The sequence below is a fragment of the Bos mutus genome, chromosome 1 (genome assembly GCF_027580195.1).
Source record: "Bos mutus isolate GX-2022 chromosome 1, NWIPB_WYAK_1.1, whole genome shotgun sequence".
Taxonomy (NCBI): Eukaryota; Metazoa; Chordata; class Mammalia; order Artiodactyla; family Bovidae; genus Bos; species Bos mutus.
The window spans coordinates 58,761,240-58,788,691 of NC_091617.1; the positions used below are offsets into that span (position 1 = coordinate 58,761,240).

General features: G+C 35.3%; 1 protein-coding gene across 23 annotated transcripts in view; it reads right to left on the reverse strand.

The window, feature by feature from the left end:
* ZBTB20 (zinc finger and BTB domain containing 20) overlaps nucleotides 1-27,452 on the reverse strand; it is an 865,400-nt gene that overhangs the window by 695,515 nt on the left and 142,433 nt on the right. The gene's annotated exons all lie outside the window — the stretch shown is intronic.

The following is a 27,452-nucleotide window of genomic DNA, read 5'->3' on the forward strand; positions in this document are numbered from 1 at the left end:
ATTGATACAAATGTTTTTACATTTATATTTTAAAATTAAAACACTAATATCAAATAGTCTGTATCCCATTTATTTGTTTATTCTTAGTTACCAGAGATCTAGCAAAAATCTACTACATATAATACACTGGTAAGCACTGGTTAAGTTAGGAAGTATACAAGATAAGATACAGGCCCTATCCAAAAAATATGATAGCAGTTGGAAAGATTTTCGTAAAATGCATAATCTAAAGAGAATAAAAAGTAAATGGGTGGAAAGAAATAGGGAGTAGAAGGTAATACATTCAGTAGAACTTGAACTGGTCTTCAGTACCTAATGCATTGATATTAGAATGTGGCTTTATGTTCTCAGTCTCAGCAAGCAAGGTTCTAGGAAGGTCCTACACAGATATGAGCTTTGCAAGTGGCACATTGGTAAAGAATCCATCCACCTGCCAATGCAGGAGACACAAGAGACGCAGGTTCGATCCCTGGTTCAGGAAAATCCCCTGGAATAGGAAATGGCAACCCGCTCCAGTATTCTTGCCTGGGAAATTCCATGGACAGAGGAGCCTGGTGGGCTACAGTCCATGGGGTTGCAAATTTTGGGCACAACTGAGCGTGCATGCACACACACACACACAGAGGCAGGGAGGTTAGCCAAATATATCAGTTAATTTCCAACCAAATGCATTTGATAGTATAGAATCCAAACTAGGACTGGGAGCAGTAAAGCAGCAGGATGCTGAGGTGATTTTAACCCCAATTTGGTGAGTTAAAATATAAAAAGATTTAATTAGAAACAACTCCCCTATTAAATACTGAGTTTGATATTGTATGTCCTTGAAAAGTGATCTCTCTAAATTTGTTATGAAATACACTGAGAACCTTGATGTCATATTTGCTAATAATCTTCACAGACACTCAGCCATTCAAAGTCTCAAAAGCAGTCTTACTAATGGAAAAACATACATAAACATAAGCAAATCCTGTAAACCAGTACATCTACAGTAAAATTTTTATTAAAATGAAGACAGTCTAAGGTTTTCAACTGACTAGATCTTTAAGATGCAGAAACAAAAGGGAAACAAAGAACCAAACAGCAATCCATACCAGCAATCCTGAGCTTATGATGTACTAATACATAAAAAAAGGATCCAGAAAAGGAAGGTTATAGTTCTGCCATAGTAGGTTACCTGAGTAATACCACACTTATTCTGTAACATTGATCTTTAGAAGAGGCCCTAAAAATTTGAATCTGCTAGGAGGAGTGAGATAATACCCACTAAGCATGGATAAGCAGAGGATAACTTGGAATGGAAAAGAAAAAAATACTGAGGTTATGGGGATGAAGTAGGGAAGGATATTTCAGAGAAAATTAATTTAGCCATTATATATTTTGTTATAAAAGTGATTTTTATTTATTTTTGTGTGTCTTCCCTACTGAAATGGAAGTTCCATGAGCTCAGGCCCTGTCTCTTTTACTGTATCCCCATGTACATGAATAGTGTCTGGCACATAGTATGAGATCAATGAATATTTACTGAAGGAAAGATCAACAGCCTGACCAACCTATGAATGAGGCACTAAGTCTACATCTATTTACAGATGAAACAATTTAAGCTTAAAGAAGTTAAATGTTATATATTAAGTTAAACTTTAAGCTTTTACAACTATCAACTACTGCAACTCATTTTTCATAGTCTTCTACTCAACATTCATTCTAGCAGAGGAATCAAATGATTAGCAAATAAATTGCTAAACTAATAATGTCCTATAATTCACACTACAAGGACAGACAAAGCAAGGTAATAGCATTGACAGTTACATGGACTGATATTTTAGATAGTTCTGGACAGAAAAGCTGCTCAGAGAAGGCAACAATAATAAAATTGCTGAGTAAAGTAAGGGAAAATGTCTAAAAATATCTGGAGGTTATGTGGGCTATTACAAGGATTAAAGGAGATACACATTACCTTTCTTAGTATAATGGCTTGCAAACAGTACTCTCAATAACTATTATTTTATTATGTTGCTATTATTTTTATAAATGGTGAACTGCCCGATAAGATTATAAGTTTGTCAAAGACATCCATTCTTCATTCCCTACAGCTCCTTAAATAGTGCCCAGCAAGAATTCTCAATAAACATTTATAGAACTGAAAATAGGAAGACACAAGTATCAGTTCACTAATTAGAAAAAAGACCATATGAATACAAGAAAGTTACCATATTTCATAGGCATAAATCAATCCAATTCTGTTAAATTAATGTCACTTAATAAAGGGAAATATATAAAATGGATATAGCCAATAAGTCATAGATTAAAAACAAAGTAAGAAATAATCAGAAAAAAATGAAGGCATTGATACTAGGTCACTATCTTGACCATTCACAAGCTCTGTCTGCCTCCATCAAGTTAATACACATTTCTAGTGCAAGAACCCTTCTGCAACAAAGTAGTAGAGAACATGGTTAACTTTTACCAAAGACTGAAATATAAGTGACAGTGTGAAAACCGTCTGGAGAAGGAAATGGCAACCCACTCCAGTGTTCTCGCCTGGAGAATCCCAGGGACGGGGGAGCCTGGTGGGCTGCCCTCTATGGGGTCGAACAGAGTCAGACACCACTGAAGCGACTTAGCAGCAGCAGTGATAACTGTCACTGTTAGACACAGATGTGTAGAACAGATCATAGGGACTTAGTACGGGGTAAATATTAAAAGTTGCATTTCCACAGTGCTGAGATGGTTGAGTAATTAAAGACAAACAAATTTTGTTCCCTACCTTTTGCCATGTACCAAAATAAAAATTATAAATATATATTAGGATAATAAGTAAAATAATTGAAGAGCTTTAATAAAATTTATGTATATAATTTTCTAAACTCCAAGGTAAGAAGACCTTTTGAAACACACAGATAATAGTATATAACATAAACACAAAGATTTCTTAAATTGATTAATTGAAACAAAATTTTTTTATAAATCCAAAAATATCTTGAACATAATTAAGCTGCTGCCCACAACAAATAAAGATAAATATTTTTGCTAATGCTAAGTCGCTTCAGTCGTGTCCGACTCTGTGTGACCCCATAGACCGCAGCCCACCAGGCTCTGCCGTCCCTGGGATTCTCCAGGCAAGAACACTGGAGTGGGTTGCCATTTCCTTCTCCAATGCATGAAAGAGAAAAGTGAAAGTGAAGTTGCTCAGTCGTGTCTGACTCTTAGTGACCCCATGGACTGCAGCCTACCAGGCTCCTCTGTCCATGGATTTTCCAGGCAAGAGTACTGGAGTGGGGTGCCATTGCCTTGTCCAATTAATGTATATGATATTCATAGGGTAAATAGTCTTTAGGAGGAAAGAAAACAAATATCTCATTTTTTAAAATGAATAGGCAATTAACAACAGAAGAGCATAAGGTATATATGAAATAATATTGAACTGTAATTGCAATGAAAGAAATACAAATTAAAATAACCTAAATATCCCATAATAGTGAACTGGTTAAATAAATTATATGTGATATAATAATAATCTTCCATTAAATATGGCAAGTAAAAATTTACAGTACACCACTAAGTGTAAAATGCAGATTGTAAAATGGTCATGATATTAAAATAGCAATTTTTAACAATTTGTCTATATATAATATATATAGGCTATGCAAATTTTTGGTCATATGCATATATAAATGTTGATCTGTATGTATGTGTGAGTGCATATGTATTAGAAAAAGCGCATGTGTTATAAAAAGCATGCAAACACTTTTACGTGGGCTTCCCAGCAGGAGATGTGGTTCATCCCTGGGCCAAGAAGACCCCTTGGAGAAGGAAATGGCAAACCACTCTATTATCTTTGCCTGGAAATCCCATGGACAGAGAGGCCTAGTGGGCTGCAGTCTATGCGGTAAATGGCAAAGAGTTGGACTTGATTCAACAACTAAAGAAAAACACCAAAGCACCTATATACTAAATTATTCTCAGGACTTATCTCAGATATTAAGATATAATAAGTGCTTATCTCAGATATTAAGATATAATATATATTCTTCTTTTTACAATTTCCTACCAAATGTTGTTGTTGTTGCTGTTTAGTCACTAAGTCGTGTCTGACTCTTTTGCAACCCCATGGACTGTAGCCTGCAAGGCTCCTCAGTCCATGGGATTTCCCAGGCAAGAATACTGGAGTGGGTTGCCATTTCATTCTCCTAGGGATCTTCCCCACCCAGGGATCAAGCCCATGTCTCTTGCATTGCAGGCAGATTCCTTACTGCTGGGCCACCAGGGAAAACTCTACCAAACAGTCTACAAGACATAAAAATTACTTTTCATAAAAACAAAAGCAGTAAAAAAAAAAAAAAAAAACAGTCTACAGTGCAGAAAAAAATTAGGTAATATATCATTAAATTTGCTGAATGTTAAGAAAGCCACATGGAAATGTCTATCTGTCCTATTTTTGGTGAAAGCCACCTCCATTAACTGTACATTTTTTTTTTAAAGAAGTAAATAAAGTAGATGGAGTGATGGAAGGGAAAAAAGAGAACAATAAAGCAAGAAAGGAAAGTAAAAGGAAATAAAAATAATATTTCTTTTAAAAAATCACTCATAATTGTACCTATTAGATTCCTAGAAGCCACATTTTAAATGTTCACATCTTTGATCAAATTTTCAAAGAAAGGCACAGCCTGAAATGTAGAAAATTTAAGAATTTTGACATTATATTGATATAGTAAGCATATTATTATAAAGGAAAAGAGATAAAACATGTATTAATTTTAGCAATAGGAACACAACAGAGGGACAAACAAAATTTGCCTTGAGAACAAATGAAGCAGTTTTGGAGGTAGGAGTAGTATAATTTTGAATAAGTAAAAATTCAAACTAAGTAAATAACATGTTGGGACAAAATGAATAGAAACTGTTAAAGATTATTCACTATGAGTAATTACAGAAAACAAGTATTCATCATTAAATAAAAAACGAAGTACAAATTTTGATTGTATCTGATCAAAGACCCCAAATGAAAACCAATTTACAATACTTAAATAACATCAGAAAGAAAGAACCTATACATACATGGTCAAGAGGATAAGATATAGTCTAAGACTAGAAAACACTAATTTAGTTCCAGTTAATCCATAATGGTGCTTCTGAAGGTAGAGGTATTCAATCTGGCTTTGGGTATTATCAGAGTTTTTAAAACACCAGAAAAATCTGATAAGTCCTACAGTAGACTTCTCCAAGAATCCATAAAAATGACCTGGCTAAATCCTACACTAAAGCCATCTAAAATCAAATTCCAATGAGCTTGAGCTCTAGGGCAAGAACAAAAGGTCATTCACTTAACCCAATTATTCTTTCTGTTAAGTATTTCAGTTTCCCTTCCAAATAGAGGGGAGAAGTTCAGAAAGATTATGTACTAAATATTGCTTTTAACCCTAAAATCCAATCAATTCCTTTTTCCCCTCACTTGTCTCTTTAAAAGTAACCCAAGCCATTTCCTTTATTATAGATAGCTTCACTCTGTTTATTTTTATTTCCCAATAGCAGAATGCCTTAAATAAATTCTTAAAAACCAACACACCAACAAATAAATAAATTAAAACTCCATGACTATAAAAAGTACATAGTCTAACCTGCTTAATTATTAACAGGTAAACAGAATGCATTTCTGAATTATTTACTTAATCTCCTTCAATTAAAAACTTTAAAGTTTTTGAGCTTGGAATGTGTACCTTTTCCAAGGATTCATAAAACAATTATTTTAAAATATTCTATCAAGCCATTTTAATAAAAGCAATTAAAAACACCAAGGTAAATGTGAATTTAAATATTTGCATAAGTACATAAGAAATACAACACATTTTGAACATTTCAGAGTCTAGTAAAATTCCCTTTCTTCCCACTTCCCATTGTCCTGTTTCAGATGCTTTATTCCACAATATGTTTGGACAGAATGAGTAAAAATATTCTGTACTAAATTATATTAATGAGATTGATATAATAATGCTTTGAAGCAAGCATTCATATAATGCTTTACTCCTAAGTATAAGAAATATATAATTATGAAACTACTGCAAGTGTGAATAATTCTGAAACTAGGATAAGAAAAAAGAATGAACAATAGACAAAAATCACCATTTTCTCAGGACAAAATACATACTCAGCTGATATACTGAAGAATGATTGCTGCCTGACACAAGTAAACATTGATTACCTGGAATTCTGGTTCATTAAATTTTCTGACTAGCTAAAAGTTCACCAGAGAGAATAAAATTTTCATTTTCATCCTTTTAAACTAAAAATCTAAAATATACTATAAGGTTTTGCTGCCTCTGTAAATAGGGTATCACACTTTTATCTTCACTGAATACAAAAATTTATATTACTTCAGAGGATGGTTGTTACTTTTGGGGGGATCATAAGTCCCTCTGAGATGATGGTAAAATTAAGAATCTCTTTCTCTCGAAAAGTGTATATGTTCACAGAATTTTGAATAAAATTTCTAGGAGTCCACAAACCCACATAAAGACCACTTGTCTTCAAATTTTACAGAATTCTAAATAGTTAAGACATAGGAGATTGCACTGACTACAAAGTGACCTCAAGACACAAGGATCTTTAGACTTGCTTTTTGAAAACACCCCTAATGGTGAACTATTAACTTATGAGCTATCTCTTTTTTTTTTTTTTAAAGAGAGGAATATAAGAACAATTCTGCTTAATTTAATCTAAGGTTAAATAATGTCTCAGTTTAGGACAATTGCTTTGAGTTTTAAAACAAAATAGTGCTGTTTTCAAATCATTCCACATTCTTGAAATGGCAACAAATTTCTTATACTTTAGTAATTCTTAGAGAAGGCGGGGTCAAAGAGAAACTTACTTAATTTTTATTCTTCTAAAGATTATCAGATAATAGCAAAACGCAATTCAGTTGCTCAGTCATGTCCGACTCTTTGCCACCCCATGGACTGCAGCACACCAGGCTTCCGTGTCCATCACCAACTACTGGAGCTTACTCAAATTCATGTCCATCGAGTCAGTGATGCCATCCAACCATCTCATTCTCTGTTGTCCCCTTGTCCTCCTGCCTTCAATCTTTCCCAGCATCAGGGTCTTGTCAAATGAGTCAGTCCTTCATGCCAAGTGGCCAAAGTATTGGAGTTTCAGCTTCAGCATCAGTCATTCCAATGAATATTAAGGATTGATTTCCTTTAGGATGGACTGGTTGGATCTCCTTGCAGTCCAAGGGACTCTCAACTGTCTTCTGCAACACCACTGTTTAAAAGCATCAATTCTTTGGCACTCAGCTTTCTTTATAGTGCAACTGTCATATCCATATATGACTACTGGAAAAAGTATAACTTTGGCTAGATGTACCTTTGTTGGCAAAGTAATGTCTCTGCGTTTTAATATGCTGTCTAGGATGGTAATAGCTTTTTTTTAAAGGAGCAAGTGTCTTTTAATTTTATGACCGCAGTCACCATCTGCAGTGATTTTGGAGCCCAAGAAAATAAAGTTTGTCACTGTTTCCACTGTTTCCCCATCTATTTGCCATGAAGTGATGGGACTGGATACCATGATCTTAGTTTTCTGAAAGTTGAGCTTTAATCCAAATTTTTCACTCTTCTTTCACTTTCATCAAGAGGCTCTTTAGTTCTTCTTCACTTTCTGCCATAAGGGTGGTGTCATCTGCATATCTGAGGTTATTGATATTTCTCCCCGCAGTCTTGATTCCAGCTTGTGTTTCATCCAGCCCAGCATTTCATGATGTACTCTACATGTAAGTTAAATAAGCAGGGTGACAATATACAGCCTTGACATACTGCTTTCCTGATTTGGAACGAGTCTGTTGTTCCATGTCCAGTTCTAACTGTTGCTTCCTGACCTGCATACAGATTTCTCAGGAGGCAGGTTAGGTGGTCTGGTATTCCCATTTCTTTCAGAATTTTCCAGGTTGTTGTGATCCACACAGTCAAAGGCTTTGGCATAGTCAATAAAGCAGAAATAGATGTTTTTCTGGAACTCTTGCTTTTTTGATGATCCAGCATATGTTGGCAATTTGATCTCTGGTTCCTTTGCCTTTTCTAAATCCAGCTTGAACATCTGGAAGTTCATGGTTTACGTACTGTTAAAGCCCGGCTTGGAGAATTTTGAGCATTACTTTACTAATGTGTGAGATGAGTGCAATTGTGCGGTAAACAGAGCATTCTTTGGCATTGCCTTTCTTTGGGGTTGGAATGAAAACTGACCTTTTCCAGTCCTGTGGCCACTGCTGAGTTTTCCAAATTTGCTGGCATATTGAGTGTAGCCCTTTCACAGCATCATCTTTTAGGATTTGAAATAGCTCAACTGGAATTCCATCACCTCCACTAGCTTTGTTCCTAGTGAGCTTCCTAAGGCCCACTTGACTTCACATTACAGGATGTCTGGTTCTAGGTGTGATCATACCATCATGGTTATCTGGGTCATGAAGATCTTTTTTGTATAGTTCTTTGTGTATTCTTGCCACCTCTTAATATCTTCTGCTTCTGTTAAGTCCATACCATTTCTGTCCTTTATTGTGCCCATGTTTGCATGAAATGTTCCCTTGGTATCTCTAATTTAGTATCTTAGTGCAAACACATAAGCATTTCCTATACTCAGGCTTTGTTGTAAGTACTTTTATGCATATTTACTTAATGTAAAAAAAAAAAAAAAAAAAAAACTCTAGGAGGTAGCTACCTCATATCAGATATATCCCTGTTTTATTGATGTGTAATCTGAAACACAAAGAGATTAAGACATTTGACAAAGATCATCTCTACTGAGTGGCCAAACTAGGATTCTCACCCATTCAATCTTTCTGCAGAGTCTGTACTCCTACAAACCATACTACATTTCCAGGTTTCAATTCTTCATGAGCTTACAGGTTATCTTGTGTGGTTTTATATTTAGCACAAGTCCATCTTTTCACTACCATACAAGAAGCATTCACAGTGTTGTGCCCAGAAATAGTCATTTTGGAAATTGTTCGTAAGTTGCTGACAAAACTGATACCACTTTTGTGACAGTTACACACCCTTGTAAATTTCCCAGAGTCAACTACCCAGAAGAAAAATAAGACACCATTACCTCAGTAAATGCAGAACCCTACAGCAAAAGCTGATCCCTCATTTCCTTTTTGGAAATAGGTCTGATGAGATACAAAATTGAATGATTATACATAGTGAGGGCCAACTAAGGTAATAATAGAAGTGGATTATCATAAGAGAACTGTTATCATAATAACAGTTCCCAAAGGGAAGACTGTAGTTCCTCAATTGTCTGAAGAGAGGAACAAACCAAATTATATGATTTTTACTTTGTAGTCTGAAAATAGTTTCTATGAAATAGGAATATTAAAGTAAAATGTATATTTAGTTGAGGGCATTCAAGTTTCTGTCCGTGGTCAAACCTGCCACAACATGAAAATTGTCCTGGCATATCTTTCTCACTGACAGATTGAGTGTTCCCAGAGATAGCAGCCACTTTGTCTCTCAGGATTTGCTTTTGATGTACCAACCTTCACATTTTCAGTAGTTCCATTAAAAGCTAAGGCTGATAACTAATGAAAGAAAGAGAGGAAGGAAGGAAAGAAGGACGAAAAAAGAAAATAAAGCAGAAAATCCCATCCTTATAGTTTGCACAGGAATGTTTTCCATTATATACTTGTTCCATTTAATTTTTATTGAACTACTTCCTACATATAAATACAATTAAGCAGGTACCAGTGAGAGACAAATATAAAAGGATATAATAAGGCCTTTCAGAGTCCTGAAAAATGGCTAAAGATCAGATAGCTAGGAAAGAAGGTATAGCATAAGGCAAATAAAAATACAGATGCAAGACTACATAACAAGAAAGAACCTTGGTAACTGAGACAGCTTTTCTTTATTGGACCCAGGGACTTTTGTCAAGTAATTGATTGCAATGTAGACAAACTATGCTGAGAATGAGAACCTGGTTAAAATAGAAAGTATTCCTGGAATAAAATATCATCCTTGGTTCCTTTCTCTTTAAAATGTCCTAAATATCATAATAAAACAAACATTTGGAAATCATCCAGTTATTATCTTATTCCCTATAATGATTCCCAACCACTTAAAATACCAATTCCTTTGTTCTTGGTTTTCAGGGTCCTCCATAATCTGGTTCCATTATGCATCCTCTTTTCCAAATATTACAGAAATCATACCCTGTAACCTTATCAAATAAGAATTCAAAACAATATACATTTGTTCAACAAATGTTTATGTGAGCCTACAATGTGTCTAGGAGTTTTCAAGTAACTGAAATCTATACAGTCTTAGAACCAAAGAACCAAGTTGTAACCTCCAGTTTTTCCAAAATGCTATGTGAATTCTTTGCCCTTCCCACTCTGCTCTTATTCCTATCCAGATACCTACACATGATCTTCTGTTGGATTCAACCAATACTGATTCAAATAAAATGAACTTAATCACTACATTTTAGCTCAAAAAAATGACATTATCTGTTTAGAAATTACTGATTCTTTGGGTACCCACGAAACAGAAGACTACCCTGTTCTACTAACACTCTTCCACAGACACAAAACATGGTGGGTCTTAACACAACACACACACACACACACACACACACACACACACACACACTGTTAATAGGGTTGTCCAGATACACTGATCTTCTTTCTATTACTTTTTGAGGTCACAACTGTTTGGGACTTTTGAACTTGTTCTTCTAAAGCTCTTCTCCCACATCATTTCATGATGGCTCACCCTTCTTATCTTTCATTCTTAACTCAAATGGCACCTCGTTATTCTTCACCCCACTATCCACCCTTTCTGACCCAAATCACTCTTTATCTCTCTGCATTCTTTCTTTTTTTATTTATAAACTCATTCATTGCCCACACATTCGGAACCCTATCACTTAGCTGCATACTTTCCAAGTGGCACAGTGGTGAAGAATCTGCCTGCCAATGCAGGAGACACAAGAGATACAGCTTTAATCCCTGGGTCAGGAAGATCCCCTAGAGAAGGAAATGGCAACCCACAGCAATATTCTTGCCTGGAAAATCCCATGGGCAGTGGAGCCTGGTAGGCTACAGTCCAAGGGGTTTAGCATGCACGCATGGTCATGGTCATACACACTTCTCACTGCCAAATCCCTTGCTCCAGGGCATTATGCCTGGCACACAGTAAGCACTCAAATATCCGAGGTATGAATAAACAAACATAAAAAAGCAATTATGAAGTTAATATTCAAGCCATAAATATTTATCAAGCATCTACCATGTACAGGTGATTTTTTGTTCAGTTTAATCACAAGCTGAGGAATGCTCTGCTCCCAGTGTAAGTACATTGGGAGAAAAGTCTAAAATAAATTTGATAACACTTATTTTGTAAGATTTCTAAACAAAATAAATTTTAACAGAATAAGACTTAAAATGTCTTGATACTTAACACAAACAATATTGTTTTTCTCAGTCACCGTTCCTCTCACATTCCCCCATTAAGCCTAATGCTATATCATCATTAACTTTAATGATATCAAGAACAGTTGAACGGAACTTAGTGAAGGCAGTGACAGTGTCATATATCTCATTTTGGACTCTCCTGAAATGGATGAAACACAGAAGATTTAGAGTAAAACTAAACCCTGAGAGTAGTGACATGTACAAATTCATTTCCTTCTTTATACAATGTATAAATATTCTACCTATGCACAGACATGACAACAATTCTAATGCTTCTAAGGGTTAAAAAAATCCATTTAAACCAGGAGTCAGTAAAATATCTGTAAAAGGCAAAATGATTCATATTTCAAGTTTTGTAGGTCATATGGTTTCTGTCTCAAATACTCAACTCTGCCACTGGAGCAGGAAAGCAGCCAAAGGCAATGAATTTATAAACAAGGATGCATATATTTCAACAAAACTTTATTTAAGAAATAGAGAGTGGGATCATCAAGGAAAATGAAAATCAAAACTACAATGACATTCTGTGGTGGCACCCACAAACACCAATGTCCACATGGTGGAAGAAACTCCCAGGAATGGCTGCTGACAGTGTTTACAGGTGAGCTGCAGTTGCTTCCTGCTTCCATGGGAAACTTTCCGAGGCCACAGGGATTAAGGTCCCCACCCAGGTGGAGGATAGTGACATCTTGCTGAGATCCTAGACTAGTAGGAACCAGAGGTTCATGACTGAGATTCCTGGAACACCACCCTGTTACCTCATCATCAACCAATCAGAAGAAAGTCAAAAACCCTGAATTCATCACCCCAAATGTACCTTTAAAGACTCTTCCCTAAAAATCATCATGAACTTCAGGTCTTTTGAGAATATGCCATGTCTTGTCCTTGCTTGCCCTTGCAATAAATCTTTTTCTGCTCCAAAAGAAACAAACAAAAAGAAACTCATTGAAATATGTCGCAGCTGTCTAAATAGCTATTATCAAAAAGCAAGATATAATAAGTGTTGGAGAAAAGGGAACTTTTATGCATTATTGATAGAAATGAAAATTGGTATAGCCACTAAGGAAAACATGAAGGTTTCTCAAAAAATTGAAAAACAGAACTACCATATAATCTAGCCATTCCATTTCTGAAGGAAAGTTATGACCAACCTAGATAGCATATTCAAAAGCAGAGACATTACTCTGCCAACAAAGGTCCGTCAAGTCAAGGCTATGGTTTTTCCAGTAGTCATGTTGGATGTGAGAGCTGGACTATAAAGAAAGCTGAGCACTGAAGAATTTATGCTTTTGAACTGTGGTGTTGGAGAAGACTCTTGAGAATCCCTTGGACTGCAAAGAGATCCAACCAGTCAATCCTAAAGGAGATCAGTCCTGGGTGTTCATTGGAAGGACTGATGTTGAGGCTGAAACTCCAATACTTTGGCCACCTGATGCAAAGAGCTGACTCATTTCAAAAAACCCTGATGTTGGGAAACATTGAAGGCAGGAGGAGAAGGGGATGACAGAGGATGAGATAGTTAGATGGCATCACCGACTCAATGGACATGAGTTTGGGTAAACTCTGGGAGTTGGTGATAGACAGGGAGGCCTGGTGTGCTGCGGTTTATGGGGTCGCAAAGAGTCGGACATGACTGAGCGACTGAACTGAACTGAACTCATCTATAGGAAATAAAAACAATACCTTGAAAAGGTATCTGCATCCCCATGCTCATTGTAGTATCATTTACAACAGCCAAAACTTGGAAACAATGTGACTACTCAACAATGGATGAATGGATTTTTTTAAAACTGGTTTATATATACAATGGAATATTATTCAGCAATAAGAATGAAATTGCCATTTGTGACAACATGAATGGTTGAGGGCATTATGCTAAATGAAACAAGTCAGACAGAAAGACAAATACCGTATGGTCTCACGGATATCTTATGGAATCTAAAAATTTTACTGTAGATACAGAGAACAGATTGGTAGTTGTCAGAGCTTGGGGCTGGGGTGGTCAAAATGCCTGAAGGTGGTCAAAAGATAAAAACTTGCAGTTATAAAATAAATATGACCTGGGAATGTAATGTATGTTATGGTGACTATATGGTTAATAATACTGTATCGTATACTTAAAACTTGCCAAGAGAATGTATCTTAAAAGTACAAATAAAAAATGTGTAACTGTGGGATGATGGATATTAATTAGACTTACTGTGGTAGTCAATTTGTGATATACACAAGTGTGTGTGCAAGTGTGGTCAGTCATGCCTGACTCTTTTGTGACTCCATGGATAGGAGACCACCAAGCTCCTCTGTCCATGGAATTTTCCAGGCATGAACACTGGAGTGGGTTGCCATTTCCTCCTCCAGGGGATCTTTCTGACCCAAGAATCAAATCCATGTCTCTGCCATCTCCTGCACTCGCAGACAGCTTCTTCATCACTGTTCACACCTATCACACAATTATGTTATACACCTGAAAATAATATTATATGTCAACTACACTTCAATAAAGACAAACAAAACAGAGAGTAAGAGATTTATTGGCCACTGATCTAAAGCCATAAATAAAGCCTCTGGAATTCTTATATAGGGAGAACATGTGAAAAGTGAAAGTCCTTCAGTCGTGTCCAGTTCTTTGCGACCCCATGGACTGTATAGTCCATGGAATTCTCCAGGCCAGAATACTGGAGTGGGTAGCCAGTCCCTTCTCCAGGGGTCTTCCCAACACAGGGATCGAACCCAGGTCTCTCACATTGCAGGTGGATTCTTTACCAGCTGAGCCACCAGGGATTAGAAGGGACTCTTGGAGGACTCGTATTAGAAGCCATCATTATGTGATATGCATATTGCTTTTACATGAATTGTATGAGTACTTGGAGGGATCAGTAGAGATTATGGGGGACCAAACCTTTCAGGACACCCTTGTCCCTGCCACCTTTTCCCAATTTGGGTATATTTTTGGCACTACATTTTGGCCTTAGGTAGACTCATTGTCTTTCCATAAATATTTAATCCATTGTGACTGACATATACATGCTATTGATGCTATATATAAAACAGACAACTAACAAGAACCTACTGTATAGCTCAGGAAGCTTTACCCAGTGCTCTGTGGCGACCTAAATGGGAAGGAAATCCAAAAAAGAGGGGACAAATATATATGTATAGCTGATTCACTGTACAGTAGAAACTAACATGACACTGTAAAGCAACTATACTCTGACAAAAATTAATTTAAAAAATATTTAATGCATTAGACTATTTGTATCCTAATTTTAAAATTATTTTTGAAAAGCTACAACAAATTTTTAATCGAAGTTAAAAAATGCATTCCCTTTAAACACACTAATTCTGCAATTGTATTTTAACAACTATTAATTTTGTCAGACATGATTTGTTTAAAATAAATTCATCTTGTTCATTGCTCATGATTCCTTTGTCTTCAAGATGTTTACTGATTTTTCTTCCAGTACTTTATTGAAAATATTGTCACCATTTCAAGTTACACTTTCATGACATTCATTACAAGAATTGTTTCTTACTCAAAATCTTTAGGTCTTCTAAATTTCCCAATTAGAATAAACCTCCTTAAAACCTCCTTTACCTGATTCTGGATGATAGCCATCTCAAAATGTATTTTAAACTCATTTTATACTTCTCAAAATTGTATTCCAACATTGAAGTAGCAACACAAATAAAACTTGGTTGGCAAACATTCTAAATAATAGTACATTGTTCTACATTGTCATGAGATGCATTATTGATTAATTAGTAGCATTATCACTTGCTATTCTCTGTACTACAGTTGCTATGATAAATTCTACTGCCAATCAGCTTTCATTAAGTTATCAGCCCTTCTGTTTGTGATAACCAATAAACTGCACTCTCTCTTTTCACCATCCAATTCTGCTTTATCTCTTCTGGCCACATAAATCTCTAGAAGCTATGGTGTCAAAATATTTTTAAGCTTCAAATAGGCTTTTGCACAAATGTTAAAGTTATAATGTCTAAATGAAAGTTGACAGTTCAGTTACATCAGCATGTAGCATGTCATATAATCATGAATTTTAAGATATAATAAGAAAATATAAGATATTAGACAGTGTTATAAAAGCTGCTTCAATTGGAGTCAGTATTCAATAAATGAAAACACTTGAGAATCCTAGTAAAAGTAAACCTTGAGATGGTTGAAATATCCTTTTTAAATAATGGGAACATTTAGGTAATTGTGTGTTCAAAACAAGGATCAGGCTTTTTGAGGTTATAAAATGCTTGACCTTCCCAGGTAAGATGAATGGGGAAAGCTTACCACTAAATTACACAATAGGAATAAGATTGTTGAATCTATCTGAAAAATAACATTTTCAAAAGCTCCATAAAGTAACTGATTCATTAAAGAAATAATTGGAAAGATTTTTTTTCTCTTTTCTGATATGAAGGAGAATCACAAAATGTTGCAATATGATGAAGTGTTCACGTCTGACTTGTGAAACTTGAATAACTTTATTATTCTTGCTACATATAGAGAATGTTGAAGAAAAGCAGTTCCAAAAGAACACAGGTTTGCTGACACTTGGTTCCTGTTAATATCACATGATAGAATAGGCGCTTTCACACACAATCAAGCTGACAGTCACTTACTCTACTCAGAGGGAACAATTTTCCTCCATAGACACGAGTACAGTACAAATTGTAAAGTGCCAAAAAATTAAGTGTAAGTGCAAACCTCTCAACTTCACTCAGGTATCGGCAAAAAGCACCAGTTTAGCTGCATGTGAAAAGAAGTCAGATTTAATGAGTTGAAGGGGAGAGCAGATTGGAATTAGAGTAGATTATTGCCTCTGCTACAGTTCATCTGCCTCACTGAAAAGAATTAAACCAACCTTGCCAAAGATTTGTCTTGTTTAGGTACAAGCTGTCTTATCAATACAATCTTGCCCACTCCCATGCTTTTCCCAGCTCCCCTCCTCTCCTAAACTATCTTTTTCTTCATAAAAGTCTAATAGTCTCTTTTCCACCTAAACTCTTTAACATCTCTCTTTATCTTCCTCTACCTCTCTTCCACTACACACACACACACAAATACTCATTGCATGATGTTAACTATTAAAGGATATTCTCTTTGAAAAAAATTTTATATGATTATTGATATGACACAGAAGTACGACAACCACTGAAGAATTAGGGCAACATGATTCAACTTAAGTGCTAGACATATTAACATAATTACAGTACATTTTCTATGAGGGGATAACCATGCTGTAAACAACTTTAATAAAGATTAAGGGGAAGATCCTATTGGACATACTAGAAGTAAGACAGTTTATTATGAAATGCTAATAATTTCAGTAAATATATGATGGTGTTTTCTCTCTCTCTCACTTCAAATACACAGATACTTAGGGTAATTTTGATAATTAAAAGCTGACCAAACTAGATGAAGGATAGAAAAGGAAATCTCTAAGTGTTAGAAAAGAACAGATAGCTCAAAGCTATAGCCCAGGGTAGAATTCAAGCCTTATTGAACCCTAGGGCATCATACACACATATACCAAAACATCTAGGATGATTTATGGAGAATTAACACCAATGTGCAGAGAAGGCAATGGCACCCCACTCCAGTACTCTTGCCTGGAAAATCCCATGGATGGAGGAGCCTGGTAGGCTGCAGTCCATGGGGTCGTGAAGAGTCAGTCATGACTGAGCGACTTCACTTTCACTTTTCACTTTCATGCATTGGAGAAGGAAATGGCAACCCACTCCAGTGTTCTTGCCTGGAGAATCCCAGGGACGGGGGAGCCTTGTGGGCAGCCATCTGTGGGGTCGCACAGAGTCGGACCGACCTAAGCGACTTAGCAGCAGCAGCAGCAGCAACACCAATGTGAGGACAACAGACAATACCTAAAGCCAAGGAGAGGGTGAAGCAGCCAGTGAGGGGGTGGAGCAGCATCTGAGACATGTTGATTAGTAAACTTAGGAGTAGGAAAAAAACCTATAGACTGCCTTGAAGAAGCAGTAAGAAAACTTAAATTCTTCTTAGTGCTCTGGCTGTTTAAAAATAGTAATAATCACACACAAAAAAATGAAAGCCAGATATGTTCCATGGTCACCACCATAGGAATCAGCATTTATACTGTATTTTGTGGACAGAAAATCCAAATTTAAACAATAACACAAAAACAATCAGGATTTCCTTAGGTTTATGGACACAGATCTAAAGATATGGTATAGAAGAAAATGCTATATCATTGAAAAGACCATCAAACTCTCATAGAAAACAACCTGCTTCAACTGAAAATGAGCTCCCCTTAATATCAAAAACTGCTATTCTTTTGTTCATTCAATCAACAACTATATATTAAATGTCTCTTTTAGACAGGTAATATTTGAGACCCTGCCAAAGAAAGGCAATGCCAAAGAATGCTCAAACTACTGCACAATTGCACTCATCTCACATGCTAGTAAAGTAATGCTCAAAATTCTCCAAGCCAGGCTTCAGCAATATGTGAACCATGCACTTCCAGATGTTCAAGCTGGATTTTAAAAAGGCAGAGGAACCAGAGATCAAATTGCCAACATCTGCTGGACCATCAAAAATGCAAGAGAGTTCCAGAAAAACATCTATTTCTGCTTTATTGACTATGCCAAAGCCTTTGACTATGTGGATCACAATAAACTGGAAAATTCTGAAAGAGATGGGAATACCAGACCACCTGACCTGCCTCTTGAGAAACCTATATGCAGGTCAGGAAACAACATTTAGAACTGGACATGGAACAACAGACTGGTTCCAAATAGAGAAAGGAGTACTTCAAGGCTGTATATTGTCACCCTGCTTATTTAACTTATATGCAGAGTACATCATGAGAAACGCTGGGCTGGAAGAAGCATAAGCTGGAATCAAGATTGCTGGGAGAAATATCAATAATCTCAGATATGCAGATGACACCAGCCTCATGGCAGAAAGCAAAGAAGAACTAAAGAGCCTCTTGATGAAAGTGAAAGAGGAGAGTGAAAAAGTTGGCTTAAAGCTCAACATTCAGAAAACAAAGATCATGGCATCCAGTCCTATCACTTCATGGCAAATAGATAGGGAAACAGTGGAAACAGTGGCAGACTTTATCCTTTTGGGCTCCAAAATCACTGCAGATGGTGACTGCAGCCATGAAATTAAAAGACACTTGCTTCTTGGAAGGAAAGTTATGACCAACCTAGACAGCATATTAAAAAGCAGAGACATTACTTTGCCAACAAACATCCACTTACTCAAGGCTATGGTTTTTTCAGTAGTCATGTATGGATGTGAGAGTTGGACTATAAAGAAAGCTGAGCACCGAATTGCTATTTTTGAACTGTGGTGTTGGAGAAGACTATTGAGAGTCCCTTGGACTGCAAGGAGATCAACCAGTCCATCCTAAAGGAGATCAATCCTGAGTGATCATTGAAAGGATGGTGTTGAAGCTGAAACACCAATACTTTGGCCACCTGATAGGAAGAGCTGACTCATTTGAAAAGACTCTGATGTTGGGAAAGACTGAAGGCAGGAAGAGAGGGGACAACAGAGGATGAGATGGTTGGATGGCATCACTGACTCAATGGACATGAGTTTGAGTAAACTGCACGAATTGGTGATGGACAGGGAGGCATGGTGTGCTGCAGTTCATGGGGTCACAAAGAGCTGGACACGACTGAGAGACTGAACTGAACTGATTTTAGACCCAGAACATACAGTAGTAAATAAAACGGTCTTCAGCAAGTTAATGCTCTAGTAAAGGAGACAGTGAACAAATAAATATAAAATATAATATCCAGTACTAATAAACACCACCAGGAAAAAAGCAGGATAGGGGAAAAGAGACTGAAGATATGGAGTAGTAGATGTGTTACTACAATGTTGACAGAAAGGCTTTCTAAGAGTGTGAAATTCCAGCAGAACACTGAACAAAGTGAAGAAGTGAACCATGAAGCAAAAAACACCTCAAGAAGTAAGAAAAAATAAAACTAGTAAAGATACAGAAAATTTAAACAATATAATTAATAATTTTGAACTAAATAGTATGTAGAAATTTTCCCCCAGGGACTACATATTCTTTTCAAGCTATTGTGTAGCATTTCTAAAATTCAATAATTATTGATCCATAAAAGAAGACTCAACAAACACCAAAGAATTCATATCATACAGACCATGTATCTGATCATAATGCAATAAAATTAGAAATTAAAGCAAAATTTCTTATATAGATATACCTATGACTGATTCTTGTTGATGTTTGGTAGAAACCAACACAATACTGCAAAGCAAATTATCCTTTAATTAAAAATAAATAAATTTAAAAAAACAAGGACCTACTAGATACCACAGAGAACTATATTCAATATCTTACAATAACCTATAATGGAAAATAATCTGAAAAAGTATGCATATACATATATATATATATATGTGTGTGTATATATATAGGGCTTCCCAGGTGACCCAGTGATAAAGAATCCACCTGCCAATGCAGAAGACATAAGAGATGCAAGTTTGATCCATGGGTGGGGAAGATTCCCTGGAGAAGGACAATGGCAACCCACTCCAGTATTCTTGCCTGGAAAAATCCATGGACAGACGAGCCTGGGGCAGCTACAGTCCAGGGGATTGCATAGAGTTGGACATGACTGAGAAACTGGGTGCACATGCACACACGCACATACACACACGCATATGAACATATCTGAATCACTGTGCTGTATACCTGAAACACTGGATAGCAACTGTACTTCAATAAAAAAAAATAACTAAAAAGAAAGAAAACAGCTATAAATAATCCATGAGTCAAAGAAAAAATCATAATGGAAGTATTAAATATTTAATACTAAACAACAACAAAGATACTATATATCAAAATCTGTGGGATACAGCTAAAGTGATACTTAGTGGAAAATTTATGGCCTCTAATGCATAGATATGATATTAAAGAATTATAAAATTAATTGGCTAAGGATCTAATTTAACAATCTAGAAAATAACAGTAGAATAAACCAAATAAAGAAGGAAATAAATAATGGAGATTAGAACAAAAATTAAAAGAATAAACATATAATAGAATCAAAACTGGTTCTTTAATGAGATAAATAAAATATTAGGTTGAAACATATGAAACTGCCAAACATTCAACCTATAATAAAGTATATACTGATCAAAATATTATTATTAACTATTAAGGAGGAAAAAAAGGAAGTAATTAGAAGCTTGGAAGTGAAAGGATATATCTCTAAAAATAGAGGAACATTAAAATATCTATGAGGAAATACTGAACTACTAAATGACAATTAATTTACAAATCAAATAAGATGGGAAATTTCCTAGAAAACTTTAACATATGGAAATCAATACAGCAAAAAATAGAAACACTGAATAATGTTATGATCAGTAATTGATAGTGAAATTGGTAGTAAATATAGGGAGCATGAAATAGGAAAAGTATATTCTGATCTCATTTAAGAATTTAGATGCAAAAATTCTAAATAAAATAAGAACAAATCAAATAAAGCAATGTACATATTCATATGTATGTATACATATGAGTCAGAGAAAGCAATGGCAACCCACTCCAGTACTCTTGCCTGGAAAATCCCATGGATGGAGGAGCCTGGTAGGCTGCAGTCCATGGGGTCGCTAGGAGTCGGACACAACTGAGCGACTTCACTTTCACTTTTCACTTTCATGCATTGGAGAAGGAAATGGCAACCCACTCCAGTGTTCTTGCCTGGAGAAGGCCAGGGATGGCGGAGCCTGGTGGGCTGCCATCTATGGGGTCGCACAGAGTCGGATACAACTGAAGCAACTTAGCAGCAGCAGCAGCATACATATAAATACATAATAACTACAGAGAATTGATCCCAGGAATGTAACAACTGTTCAACATCAGAAAATATATTAAGTGATACACATTATATTCAGAGATTAAATTAGTAAAACCATTGTTCTCTCAATATAAACAAAAAGTGAAAAAGATACAAATAAATGGAAAGATATACCATGCTCACATATTAGAATAATTAATATTTTTAAAATGCCCATACTACCTAAAGCATTCAGAGATTTAATGCAATCTTAATCAAAATACCAATGGCATTTTTCACAGAACTAAAACAAAAATTCCTAAAATTTGCATAGAACCACAAAAGGCCCAGAATAGCCAAAGCACTCTTGAAAAGAAAGAATAAAGCTGGAGTTACTATGTTCCTTGATTTCAGATTACACTACAAAACTTGCTTTAGACACTCCATTTTGATAAGGACATTGCCATATTAAAAAGCCTATGGGTGTGTGTGGGGAAACATGGAACAGTGAGAAGCCTTGAAGTAGTGGGGTCAGTTGACACAACGAGGGAGGGATGGCTTGAAAAGGTGAAAATCAAGAGAGATCTCTAGTATCAACATATTCTTCATAGATTATCAGGTAGCTAGAGGATCAGGTAGTTATAAAATCACTGGAATATTTTAGGCTAGATCTCCAGGATTGACTGCTAGGACCACATTGGAGAATCTTTGGGGTGGTGAAAATATTCGAGAATTAGATTATGGCGATGTTTGCACAATCTTCTGAACGTATTAAAGGCCACAAAATTGTATACTTTAAATCATTAAAATCTTATGGTATATGAATTATTCTTAATTTTCAAAAATGTGCCCATTAGGTTTAGGATAATATAATCACAAATGAAAAGTCAAGAAAAAGGAACAGTACAAACTGTGGCTTCAAACAGAGAAAAAAGAAATAAGAGAGTTCGTCTATTAATACTATTAATGACATACTTATGTCTACATTTAAGTGAACTAGCATAAACTTTCTCTTATATATACCCAACCCTTGATTGTTTCTAGGAAGAAATGATATCTTGAGTGGCCCTTTCTAACCCTTATGTCATTTCCCATAGATCAAAAAACCACATGAGCCTATGCTTTAAAATGTCACAAGTGCTGTAGGATTCTGGGGGAAAAAAATACACTTTTGTGTTTTACAGGTTTTTAAAAAATGAGTACTTAAAAATTTAACAAAAGTATTACAAAATTAATTCCAGCCCTCTAATAAAAAAAAAGTCAGAACTACTATTTTATTTCCAATGGGATACACAAATGAAACTCATAATGTGGTTGGAAACACTTCATGGTATATTTGACATATATTCCAGAACACAGTTAAATATAAGAATAAAAATATGAGCTTTTGACCAACAGAAATATTACAAATTTATCACAGGAGGCTGTTTGTCTTCTAATCACACATGGAAAAGAATAATTGGAAATCACATGGAAGCAAAGAATAATGGATTTTTATTAGTCTAGGTTTTCTGGAATATTTTAGTTTGTTTTCTGTTTTGTTGGTTGGTTGGTTGGTTTTTGAGAAAACAAGAGTCAAGCATTACAACTATATAAAATTCAATTGCTTTCTCTTATATCACTAATTAACAACTGAAATTTGAAATTAAAACACAACACAATTTGCATTAGCATAAAAATACTAAATAAATTTTTGGTCTAAAGCTAATAAAATATACAGAAGATCTACACGAGAAAAACTAGAAAACTTTGATGAAAGACATCAAAGAACTAAAGAAATGAGGAAATATCCCAAGTTCATGAATAGAAAGGTTCAATATCATCAAGACGTCCATTTTTCTCAATTTGATCTACGTATTCAATGTAATCTCAGTCAAAATCCCAGAAAATTATTGTTTAGATATCAATAAACTGATTCTAAAGATTATGTGAAGAGGCAAAAAATCAAATCAATATTGAAAGAAACTAACAACATCAGAGGACTCACACTACCTTACTTCAAGACTAACTCTAAAGCTAAGTTAACCTAAGACAGTGTGATATTGGTACAAAATTAGATCAGTGGAATAGAAATAGACCCACATAAATATTGCTAACTAATCTTTGATAATGGAGCAAAGATAATCTTCAACAAGTGTTGGTAAAACAACTGGATATCCACATGCAATCGATCAATCTGTTTATCTAGACTTTGACATTGTACCTTTTTTGAAGATTATCTCAAAATGAATCACTGAACGAAGTGTAAAACTATAATGCTTCTACAGTATAACATGGGATAAATCTAGGTAATATTGAGTTTTACAATGAGTTTTTTGATATAAAAACAAAAGTATGATCCATGAAAAGTATAACTGATAAGTTATAGTAAAAAAATTCCACTCGGTTAAAGATAAGTCACAGACAGAAGGAAATATTTGCAAATAATACTTCTGATAAAGTACTGGTATCCTAAATAGACAAAGAACTCTTATAACTCAACAATAAGAAAAAAAAACTTAAAAATGGGCAAAAGATCTGAATAAACACCTCACCCCTCCAAAAAAAAATATAGACAGCAAATAAGCACATAAAAATGTCCAATATCATAAGCCATTAGGGAGCTGTAAGTTGAAACAACGAGATTCCAGTACACACCTACTAGAATGGCTGGAATCCAAAACCACTGACAACATTTTGTAGTAGTGAGGATGTAGAATAGCCAGAACTCTTATTCACTGCTGGTGGGAACGTAAAATAGCACAGCCACGTTGGAATGCAGTTTGGCAAAAATATAGTGTTACCATATGATCCAGTAATCACACTCCTTGGCTATAGTTGAAACTTAAGTTCATGTCCACACAAAATTCTGCACATGAATGTTTATAGCAAATTTTATTTATAGTTGCCAAACATGGAAGTAACCAAAGTATCTGTCTTTCAATAGGGGAATGGATAAATAAACTGTGGCACATCCATACAATGGAATATTATTTGACATTAAAAATGTGCTATCAAGCCATTAAAAGAGATGGGGGAGTCTTAAATGCATCTTACTAAATGGAAGAATTCAATCTTAAAGGTTACATACTGTATGATTCCAATTATATGACATTCTGGAAAAAGTAAAACTATAGAGGCAGTTAAAAGACCTCCAAGGGTTTGGAGGCCAGACAGTAGTATAGGGGAGAGGGTAAATAGGTAGAGTACAGAGAAATTTTAATTTTCAGGTTGACATAAGACTATGCATTTGTCAAAACCCAGATAGTTGTACCATACACAGTGAACCCTAATGCAAACTAAATATTTGAGTTAATAATAAGGTATCAATATTGGTTCATCTATTGTAACAAATACACCATGCCAGCATGAAGTTAGTTAGTAAGAGGGAAAAACTGAAATAAGGGTTAAAGGGTAACAGTGTGCACTTGAGAACTCTGTATAGTCTGATCAGTATTTTTTTTTAAGCTTAAAACTGCTCTGAAAAATATTCTATTCATTTTTAAAGAGTTAAAACCACCTATTCCTAAAATTAAGAACAGGAAACATAACTAAGTTTAACAGATCTATTTCAATTCGAGTGACAGAAATCAAAATGGAAGGAAGACTATGACCAGGGAATGGAAGAGACAGGGAAGGTGAGAAAGAGATCAAGAGGAAAGGAAGGAGACAGAGCAAGAGAAAGACATAGGCATGACCACTAAGAAAAGACATACAGGGCACACACACACAGAGAAAGAAAAAAAAAAAACAAAAGACAAAGGTTTTGGGAAATCGTGTGCATGTGTACTCAGTTGCTCAGTCATGTCCGACTCTTTGAAACCCCATGGACTACAGCCTGCCAGGCTCCTTTGGCCATGAGATCTTTCCAGTCAAGAATACTGGAATAGGCTGCCATTTCTTCCTCCAGAGGATCTTCCTGACTCAGGGGTCTAACCTGCATCTCCTGCCTTGGCAGGTGGGTTTTTTACCACTGGAAAAGCCCATTGTGAGTTTCAACTGCGTTAAATTCAGGCATATCCTATAGTGCTGATAAAGTTGAAAATAGCACAGTTTTTAGAGTGAAATTTGTGATTAGAAAGTAAAATGTTCATTTTTAAAAGACATAAACCCCACTCTACAATTGAATAAGTCAATATCTCATCCTAGAATATCTTTTCTTCTTTACCCACCTGTCAAAGTTTCAATCTATGTACTTCTATGCTCAACTTGACTGTCACGCCTCAGTTACAATGAATCTCACCCTCCCCTGTATTTACATAGTACTTTTTACCTCCAAGAACACTTAAGCCTGTCTTGCAGTCCAGTCATTGAAGGATATTACCCTCCCTCACTATTTGTCCATGAGTTGGGACAGAACATATTATTTTTTCATCTTTGCATTTTATATTAGTGCCTGCCACAGTGGTTTGAATAATTCACATACTAAATATTTACTGCACTGAATTGAAGATACATATCACATATCTAAAAGTTAAGGATCCAAATACCCTTTATTACAGTAGAAGTAATGTCTTTATTCCAATAATTCTATCGTTCTTGAAGTTACACCTCTTTTGAAATTGCCTTTGGAGACTGCACAAAACCACACAAGATAAATGGCATTATTATGTCTGTAATGTTAAAAAAAAATACTCTTTTGATCATGCAAAAATGATAGGCCATAGGCTTACAAAGAGTAATCTGAATGAAGTAGATTGGGTAACAGTGCCAAATTGGAGTAGGCTGAAGAGGTGGAGGTAAGGAAATGAAGACATGGGTCTTAGAGAACCCTACCAGTCAGAATAGGCCAGGTTTTGCTATGGCAATAAACTTGTGAACATGACTCTAAATTACCTTGAGATAATTAAAAAAAATAAATCTGTTTTTGTCAATAAAAATATTAAAAAGGATATGTCTTCAGCTCTGAAAGTAATTCCAAGACAGTACAATATTTAGAGCAATGGCTGTACTTCTTAAATGAAGAAATATCTCACAAGGTGACTACTTTACAAAGAATAATACTCATTTGGATGCATAAAAGTCTATTACATAATATACAGTTGTATTTGTCTTGAAAACATTAGTTTTAGAAAAACGAGTCAATTCTTTTTACATGGTAAACATGTATAAGTCAAAATTTGTAAAGAAATAGTACTTGTAAAATATTTTAAAAAATGTAATCTATGTATCAAATCATTTCTTAATTTGTCCATTTTTGCAAATCCTAAATAATCACAAACTAGGTTTTTTAAAGTGGAGATCACTTGAATTATCATATGGACAGATTTTAATCTTGGGAACAAAAGTCTTAACTTTTATTCAAAATATTTTGAATAAAAAGCTGTAAAGGCCAAAATACTGCTATTATTCAGAAAAAAATTGAAATGCAATGAATTTCTAAAATCACTATGTGTGTGCTAGTCACTCAGTTGTGTCTGACTCTTTGTGACCCTATGGACTGTAGCCTGCCAGGCTCCTCTGTCCATGGAATTCTCCAGGCAAGAATACTGGAGTGGGTTGCCATTCCTTTCTCCAGGGGTCTTCCCAACCCAGGGATCAAACCCAGGTCTCCTGTGTTCAGGCAGATTCTTGACTGTCTGAGTCACCAGGGAAGCCCCTCAAATCATTTATTAGTGTGTAAATTGCATATTTATTTTGATCCAAAAGTCCATGCGCTTTCAAAATGCCTCTACTCATTTTTTGAATGAGAACAACATTCTCTGTAGAGATGTGTGAAATATTTTAATATAGTATTTACTTTGACAAAGATATAAACATTTCTATTAGAATACACTTATTTTTTTCAGTTTTACTGAGATATAATTGACATACAGCACTGTATAAGTTTAAGGTATACAATATAACGACTTGAGTTACATACATCATGAAATGATTACCATGATAGTTTAGTGAACACCCATCATATATATATGTGTGTGTGTGTGTGTGCATGCGTATACATTTATAGGACATTAAATTAGTGGAAGAAAATAATTATTTTCCTTGTGATTGAAGAGAACTCTTAGGATTTACTCTAACAACTAATTTATAATGTATGCCAATGTTCATTATCTTTATTGCAAGTATATTACATCTGTAGTACTTATTTATCTTATAACTGGAAGTTACTACATTTAACCACCTTCATCTAATTTCCCCCCCCCAGTCCTAACCCCACATCTCTGGCAACCACAAATCTGATCTCTTTTACTAT